The 9,146-nt window shown below is 49.8% G+C and overlaps 1 protein-coding gene across 2 annotated transcripts in view; it reads right to left on the minus strand.

The window, feature by feature from the left end:
- Positions 1-1,085, minus strand: part of Ddr1 (discoidin domain receptor tyrosine kinase 1) — an 18,998-nt gene extending 17,913 nt beyond the window's left edge. For both annotated transcript variants that reach the window (XM_013031191.1, XM_013031189.1), the window contains exon 1: positions 1,064-1,085. The gene's annotated coding sequence lies outside the window, so the exon portion shown is untranslated. The remainder of the gene's footprint in view (positions 1-1,063) is intronic.
- Between the last annotated feature and the right edge of the window lie 8,061 nt (positions 1,086-9,146).

Below are 9,146 nucleotides of genomic sequence, written 5' to 3' on the forward strand. Positions count from 1 at the left end.
CATCCCCGGGGGGCGATGACGGGGGTCCACACACACAGCAGGCCCCACTTTGCGCCCCTCCCTCCCCCCGCCCCTGTTCTGGGCTCGGTTCCTGGAGCAGCCCCCGGCGCCGAGGACCGAGCGGGTTTCAACAGGCCCGGCGCCCAGCGAAGCGCGGTAGCCCGAGTGGGGGCAGGGAGCCCGGATCACCTGTCCACCCGACCCGCGTCTCCTACCACCGCGCTTGGCTTCTCGCTGGGACCCTCCAGGCTCTCCCCAGCCCACCCGAGGTCGCCCCCAGAGCCTGGCCAGGAGCCATTCTGTCCTAGCCCCGGTTTCTCTCGCATTCCCTCGTTCCCGTTCCTCTCTCCAGACCGCTCTCGGGAACTCGGGGCCACACTTCCAGGCCCTGTTCCCCCTGGACTCCCCTGCTACGGGGCTCGGGCTCGTATTCCTTAGGCCTGGTGCGCAAGTGTGTGTGGTGGGGGGATCTGATCACTGGCATGGGGGGCTAGAAACGGAGCCAGGACAGGTGAGTGGAGGGACGGAGGAGGAGGAAGAAGATCGGGGCACACTGTAAATCAGACATTGCCTGACCGGATGGGAGCCCGAGACAGAGCTGCGGGGAGGCTTGGGTAAATAAAGAAGAGAGCTGCTGAGCAGTGGACCGTGTGGTGCCCACAGTCCGCCCTCAGGAAGCACCACCTGTCAGCCCTCCTCTCCACACCCCCACACCTGCCAACCCCTGGACCATGTTAGATCACCAGTAAGGTCTCTCTGGGCAACATCACAGATCGCCACGCCATGGCACCTCACAGCTGCCATAAACTCTGACACAACCCCAAGTGTCGTTCCAAATAGTCTCAAGAAAGAAACACCATGCCCAAACCAGACACGAACACAAAAGCTCTACCAGGAAGAGGCTGGCCCTTGGGAGAGGCCAAGGCACACAATGAGCCCAAGTTCACAAACCCAAGGACACTGTAGCAGTAGAGGAACTTGCTCACCGACAGTCCCGGGTCACTGGCAGAACGGGCCTCTGGCCCTCCCATCAAGCCCCCAGGGATTTCCCCAGAGCACCTACCCCACCGCAGACAGCAGACAGCGCTGGGAAATCTGAGTCCCGGAGAGGCTGGGCCCAGCCTAGAGCCAGGCTGGGGGTGGGGCCAAGGCTTCTCAGTCACCTCACCTGGGCCAGCCTCAGCCCTTCCTCCCCGAAGCTGTGCATTGGGGACCCCCCCCCCACCACCAGCAGCAGCCAAGCTGAATTTAGGCTCCTCACACCCCAGAGGGACATTCCACACCCTGCACTCATGCTGACTAGGACCCAAGGATTTGCTGGGAGCAGTAGAGGAAGCCAACGAGTCCTAAAACGTTGGTCTGCTCTTCTCATGCTCCCAGGAGAAATTCCTGGTCAGTGATGCCCACTTCACCCCAGCCCTGAGAGGGATGCAGCCCTGGGGCCCAGCGGAATCAAGTGACAACCGCCCAGGGGGGCTGGAGCCAGCTGGAATGTGGGGACTGGAACCGAGATTTCCAGGGGCCAGAGAGGGAAATCCCAGCCATTCAGGATTCCACAGCCAGGCCACACATCTCAAGGGTGCCACCCCTCCTCATTTCCCTCCCTACTTCCAGCTAGGAGGTACCACATGCTCTGCAACCTCCAAACCCTGCCTTCCCCTTCAATGGCTTCCTGCTGCCCAGGAAGGAGAGGAGGGGAAAGAGCTTTCCCCAAAAAAAAAAAAAATGTGGAAGAGAGTAATGAACAGCTCTAGGCCTACAGAGACCTGGCTATTGTGGGGAGACCAACCAGAATCAGTGAGAGGGAGAATGGACCAGATGCCCCCAGCCCCCCTCAGCTTCAGACCCCTTCTCAGAGCTGCAGCTGCCTCTGGGGGGAAGCAGGTTGGGTCAGCAGCTGGGAAAAGTGGGAAGCGGCTGGTGGGGGGCAGGGTGAGGGAGCAGAAAAGGCTGGGGGGGGGGAATGAGTCATACCTTAATGCCACAAGTGGGAAACTGAGGCCCCAAGTTGAAGGAGGAGGAAGAAAGGATGTCACTGTAGCAGAAAGATGAGATCGCTCAGCTGTGCATGGCCTGGGGGGAGGAGAAAGAAAGGACAGAAAGGACTAGGAAGAAGGGAACGGTTCCATTGTGATGGAACTCAGAGAAAGGCTGGAGAGAGACCAGGCAGGGGCTGGGGGACAGGATGTTTAGGACAGAGCAAACACATCACAAGATAGTAAGACCACCAGACCCAGGGGATAACTGAGGGGCCCAGAAGAAAGAGTGGGGAAGAGACCAAAAAAAAAAAAAAAGCACCCACAGTGAGGAGCCTGCAGGAGATGAGCAGACAGACAGAGGGAATAAGAATAAAGGACAGGGCTGGGAAGGTGGCTCAGTGGTAAAGTGCTTGCCTTGCATGCATGAGGCCCTGGATTCAATTCCTCAGCACCACATAAGCAGAAAAACCTGGTAGTGGCGCTGTGGCTCAAGTGGTAGAGTACTAGCCTTGAGCTGAAGAGCTGAGAGACAGCGCCCAGGCCCAGAGTTCAGGCCCCACAACCAGCAATATATATATATATATATATATATATATATATATATATATATATATATACATATATATATATGACAAAGAAAAGAAGAGTGAAATAAGCCTTAGGGGAAAAAAGAAGGGAAAGACTGAGGCCCAGAGTTTGCAAAAAGGAGACATAAGGATGTGGGGTCTAAGAGGCCCTGAAAGGAAGGGCAACTGCAGGACAGAGGAGGGAAAGTGGAAAGCAGATGCCTAGAAATGGAATCAAACCTGTCTTGGGGCTGTAGGACACAGAGGCTCCTGACCTACCTTTAGGCCATCCTCGTCCCTCAGGTTATTTTTCACACACACACAGTACCCATCCTCCCTGGTCCCAACCACCTGGCCCACCTGGTCCTTTCCCACAAAGAGAAAGGGGGACTCCAGTGCCCCTCCTGCCTTTCCAGCTCAGTTCTGACCCCCCCCTCCCTCTCACCTCCAGCTAGAGCTTCTCCTCGGTTCCAGTATCTCCAGTGTTGGGCCTTTGGGGTTCTAGGTCTGAGGCTGCTGAAGCTGCCAGGCTTTGTCCAAGCACCCCAGGCCCAAGAGCAGCTGCCCCGGGCCAGCTGCGGCTGGCTTCAACGTGACCATGGCAACCCAGCCTCGCTCCCCTTGCTGGAGCCTCTCAGCCCCCGCAGAGAGGGAGGGAACAGCCTGGCCTGAGAGAAAAGGAGGGGAGGCTAAGAACTGTGAAACTGAACTAAAGGAGACCCCCAGACAAAGAGACCCCCGGACAAAGAGACCCTGGACAAAGGGAGATGAAGGAGGCCAGAAAGCAAGCCTTGGCTAGCTGTGACCACGGGCTTAGAGAAGGGAGAATGTGGGGGATGGGGGCTAAAGAAAGGAGTAGAGAGATCAGAACTGAGCAGGGTGGTCCTTTGGAGGCTTTCTCTGGATCCCTACAATGTACTTCCTTCTCCCAGAATTTTGATTTCGTGCCCTGGGGAGAAGTAGAATTTGTTTCCTAGTCAGCTGCCCCCAAGTATTACATGATGAATTTTTCCCCCTTTTTCCCCCATTGCACCAGTGGCCACAGGAAGAACTAAAGCCAAAAGGCACCATTGCTTTTCAGGAACCACCTCCATTTCAAACTGAAAAGGCTGACCTATCTACCTGTTAAGTATAAGCAGCGTTGTCAAACAGTACACTCCAATTCTTGGTCTGGAAACAACCATCCCCAAAGCTGAAGGAAGGTGTCTCATTGGACTTGGAGGGAGGAATGAGGCCTCTCACCAGCACCAAAAGGCGAGAAAAGCAGAGGGATGAAAATTATGACTGCCATTTGCTTGCCTTGGCTGCGTCCACCACCATCCGGGACCCTCACTGGTAGGGCGGGGGGAGACCCAGGAGTCTGTCCGGGTGATAATTTCCCCTGACATCAGCTCCATATTGCTAGGGATCTCTGAGCCCCACGTCCCCTGCACCAGGCAGGGCTCAGATGAGGAGAGTACAAAGAGGTGCTAAGAGCAGAGTCCACCTCACCCTCTGCATACTGAAAGTCCAGAGAGAGAGAGAGAGAGAGACTAACACACACACACACACACCTATCTGTAATCACATCAGACCAGGATTATGAACACGTGTCTATAATCCTGGTCTGCTGTAGATAAACTGGAAGGGGCTTGTGAAAACTAGGGGAGAGTCAGGCCAGCCAGTCCTCCAGCAGGACAGGAGAAGACTGAGAAAAGCCTAGTGGAAGAGTAAAGCTTGGCCTAGGTGCTAAGTGGTTACGATTTGCAAAGCAAGCTGGGCACTGGTACTCACACCTATAATCCTAGCTACTCAGGAGGCTGAGATCCTTGAGACGCTTATCTTCAATTAATCACCAGGAAATCGGAAGTTGTGCTGTGGCTCAAACTGGTAGAGGACTAGTCTTGAGAGGAAGAGCTCAGGAACAGCACCTAAGCCCTGAGTTCAAGCCCCATGGCTGACCAAAAATAAAAGATTTGCAGAGCAGTGCATGGCTGAGGCAGCTGAATGAAAAAGGGCTGGGAGGTACCACAGGAGGGTGTGAAAATACAGCTGTGGTGGCAAGCAGGCTCTGTCCTCAGTGAGTAATGCCAGAAAGGCAGACTTGGACTTTCTTAATATTTTGGCCTATTCTGAAGGTAAGGAGGAAGAGCCTTTGAGCCAGAAAATGACATGATTAAATTTGTGGGTTTATTATTATTATTATTATTATTAAATTTGTTTCTGGCAGCAGCATGTGGGATGCAAAGTTCAGAGCCATGACAAAGGAGAAAGGAGTAATACCAGCTTTATCTTGTCCATCCCCCTGTGGTTCACTCCCACCCCCCAACCAGGAATGCCAGAAGGAAATGGTGAAATCCTAAGAAAGTAATGCACATGCTAGGCAGGTTCCCCAAGTCTTTGTTATCTTATGGTTGTCTCCTCAGAGGTAGGTGAGTCAGGGCTCTTTATAAAAACGAAACCAGAAGATGCAAGGGATCAAGATGTATTGTAGCTCATAATTTGTTATATGGAACTGAAATCCTTTTGTACAACTATATAGAGGTTTGGTTTGGTTTTTTTACTAAAAATACAACAGTGGCCGGCACTGGTGGCTCACACCTGTAATCCTAGCTACTAAGGAGGCTGAGATCTGAGGATCACGGTTCAAAGCCAGGAAAGTCCATGAGACTCTTATCTCCAGTTAACTGCCAGAAAACAGGAAGTGGCACTGTGGCTCAAGTGGTAGAGCACTCACTTTGAGCTGAAGAGTTCAGGAACAGTGCCCAGGCCCAGAGTTCAAGTCCCATGACCAACAACCACCACAACAACAAAAAACCCCAGACTAACAGAGGTTGGAACTTGACCTAGATCTGTGGCAAGTTTCTGCTTCTTGCCCAGGACTTTTGCCTGGATCCTTCAAAGAGAGATCTAGAATGGGCTCCCTTGGTGGCTCTACTATATACACCCCTAAGCTTCTAGAGCCTCCCCTACCCCCAGACTCATTCTTGATGGGTTTCATCTTGACTCTTTTTGTGGGCTTCACAGTCCCTGCAATGAACAGAACTACAGCTAGGGGGCGCACATTAAGCAGGCGACTAGTGAGGGATAGGAGAGAGGCTGAACTGCAGCTGCAGCCAGCCAGGGGCTACTCACATATCAGGGATAATGTCATTTATAGACAGCATCAGAAGCTTTACTCTCCTTCTGCTGTCCTTGGCTAAAGAGCCTGAAGCACTCCCAGAAGCCCATTAGGATTGGAGCCTAGCTTGTGCAGGCTCTGCACGCTCTGTACTCAGGGTTTTTCACACTCAGACCATTTGGCTCTCACAGAAGCACTGTGAGGGGGCATCTTGAAATATGCCCACTCCATAGGGCCAGAAACTGAGGTTACAGAAGGTGAATACATTCAGAGTAATTTGATAGTGCTGTAATTGAAGCCTGAGGCTTTTTGTATCCAAAGCAAAGCCAGACTGAGGGTCTTAGCCACCAAAACCACAAATACTTTGCCTAGGAAAAAACCCTTATCTCTTCCTTCCTAGTCTTTGAGGATCATAAGAAACTATCGTCGTATGCGTGTGTGTGTGTGTGTGTGTGTGTGTGTGTGCGTGTGCGTGTGTGTGTGTGTGTGTGTGTGAAAGAGAGAGAGAGTATACTAGTTCTGGAGCTTGAACTCATGGCCTAAGCATTGTTCTAAGCTTTTTGCTTTTTTTTTTCCACAAGGTTAGAGCTCTACCACTTGAGCCACAGCCCACTTCAATCGTTTTGGTGGTAAATTGGAGATAAGAGCCACAGAATCTTTCTTGTCCAGGCTGGCTTTGAACCAAGACCCTCAGATCTCAGCCTCCTGAGTAGTTGGGAGTACAGATGTGAGCCACCAGTACCTGGGTCAAGATATTGTCTTTAACTGTTCTAATTCCATAGCTCAAGAATATAAGCACCCAACTCTTTCTTGTTTGTATGCAAAGAATAGATAAATGACTCTCTCTCTCTCTCTCTGTTTATACATATATATGCAAAGGACTATAATCCTAGCTACTCAGGAGGCTGAGTTCTGAGGATCAAGGTTCAAAGGCAGCCTGGGCAGACAAATTCAAGGTCCTTCTCTCCAGCAAAGTGCCAGACAGAGACCTGTGGCTCAAGTGGTAAAGCTCCATCCTTGGGCAAAAAAGCTAGCTGGGACAGTGCTAGGCCCCAAGTTCAAGCCCCAGCATTGTCATGCACACACACACACACACACACACACACACACAGAGCAAATGATTTGCTCAATGCCATACTATAAAGTCAAGATCAATGCCAAGAGAGTATTTCTCAAATTAAGGTCTCTGGACTCCTGATGATCTATGTGAAAAGTATTAAATTCCATGTTTACATTTTCTTTGTTAATTATAAGCAGTTTGGATCTTAAGGAACTAAGCCTGAGCCTGCATGTGAGTGCCTGATTCATGCCAGTGTTTGCCCATTTATAGCTTGCCTTGTCTTGATTGAATCTGTACAAAGAAGGCCACAAGACAAGTACTAACTTATTTCTTAGTAATCTGAATAGACCTGAGAAAGGAAGAATTGAGTCATCCCTGGCACACAGTGAAATGTTATCCCAGGTTCAAAAGAACCCGAATGTGCTGTTCCCTGAAATGCTGTGTATGTTGGGATTGCCAACATCAACTTCATTTCAGAAAACAACACTATTCATCATGTTAAATCAATGGCAACTTTTTTAAACTGCCTTCTTACTTTTGCTTGTATTGATTGCTACTTTGTTTTCATCTTACTAAAACATAAGAAATAAGAAACTCATAGCTATGTTTGTACAGCTAACTCTATTTATTTATTTATTTATTTATTTGGTCTTGGGGCTTGAACTCAGGACCTGGGCACTGTCCCAGAGCCTTTTTGCTCAAGGCTAGTGCTCTACCACTTGAGCCACAGCTCCATTTCTGGCTTTTTGGTGGTTAATTGGAGAGTCTCATGGACTTCCTTGCTGGGCTGACTTCAAATTGCAGTCCTCAGAACTCAGCCTTCCCGAGTAGCTGGGATTACAGGTGTGAGCCACAGGTGCCAGCTTCTAACTCTATTTTATTTTATTTATTTATTTAGGGTCTGGTTGTGGGGCCTGAACTCTGGGCCTGGGCGCTGTCCCTCAGCTCTTCATCTCAAGGCTAGCGCTCTACCACTTGAGCCACAGAGCTACTTCTGTTTTTTTTTTTCTTATGTGGTGCTGAGGAATTGAACCCAGGGCCTCATGCATGCAAGGCAAGCACTCTACCACTGAGCCACCTTCCCAGCCCCCTAACTCTATTTTAAAGATAACAAGTCAAGGCCAGGAAAAAAAAATGCTTTCTTCCCAAAAGTGGCCAATTCTCACAGTGAAACAAAACCAATGTGTGCCTTCCGGAGTCTCAAAGAAAAATCTGCAGTGATGGAACCCTTGGTGAAGGTTAAAAAGTCTCCCAGCCAAGAACAAGAGTAAGAGCAAAGACATTAGGAGTTGTAGGTCCTGGGCTGCTGAGAGAGAAGAAAAGGAGGGGCAATTTGTAAGCCAGAAGGTCTTGATCAGGCACCTGGGGAAAAAGCCAGTGAAACATTACAGGACAAAATCATTGATTGAGCTAAGTGCTGGTGGTTCACATCTATATTCTTAGTAACTCAGAAGGCTGAGATCTGAGGATCATGGTTTGAAGCTAGCCCTGGCAGTCAAGTCTCTGAGACTCTTTATCTCCAACTAACCAGCCAAAAGCTTGAAGTGGAGGTGTGGTTTAAGTGGTAGAGCCCTAGCCATGATCAAAAAGCCAAGCAAGAGGGCTGGGAAGGTGGCTCAGTGGTAGAGCGCTTGCCTTGCATGCCTGAGGCCCTGGGTTTGATTCTTCAGCACCACATAAGCAAAAAGAAAAAAGCTGGAAGTGGCGCTGTATCTCAAGTGGTAGAGCGCTAGCTTTGAGCTGAAGAGCTGAGGGACATCGCCCAGGCCCAGAGTTCAGGCCCCACGACCGGACCAAAAAAAAAGAAAAAAAAAAAGCCAAGCAAGAGTGTAACACCTTGAGTTCAAGCCCCAGTACCAGTAAAAATAAAAATAAAAAGAATTGAGGTGAAACTTCAAGTTTTCCCCAATTAACTATGCCAGACATTTGGTTCTAAGCAGCCCATCATTAAGGAAAAACTGCAAATATTTAGGATGCATAGAATTTAAACATAATCGTCAATCATGCAGGACTGACAGGACATCCCCCAAATCGACTGAGCTGCCAAACACACATGCAGACTGTTTTGTTTTACTTTACTACACTTGGTCAAAACCATGTGTAGTAAATCTGCAAACAAGGTGGGCTTATGTCATACCCATTTTGGAAGGGCATGACTAAGTAGGAGGAAAGAAAAAGGATATAGGGAAGGTTTCTAATAATGCATTGTAGCCAAATTATCAGATGCTTAAACAAAATGTCTGGTAGAGTCTGTGTTAATTTGGTGGCTTGATGTCAGAGACACAGCTACTGCTTCTTTCTTCTTCCTTCGTCCTCTTCCTCCTCCTCCTCTTCTTCCTCCTTCTTCTTCCTCTGATCCTGGGGCTTGAACTAAAGGCCACCAGGGTGCTGTCCCTGAGATTCTTTTCTTTTTTTTTTTTTTAGTTGTGGGGCTTGAACTC

The sequence above is a fragment of the Dipodomys ordii genome, unplaced genomic scaffold (assembly GCF_000151885.1).
Source record: "Dipodomys ordii isolate 6190 unplaced genomic scaffold, Dord_2.0 Scaffold138, whole genome shotgun sequence".
Lineage (NCBI taxonomy): Eukaryota > Metazoa > Chordata > Mammalia > Rodentia > Heteromyidae > Dipodomys > Dipodomys ordii.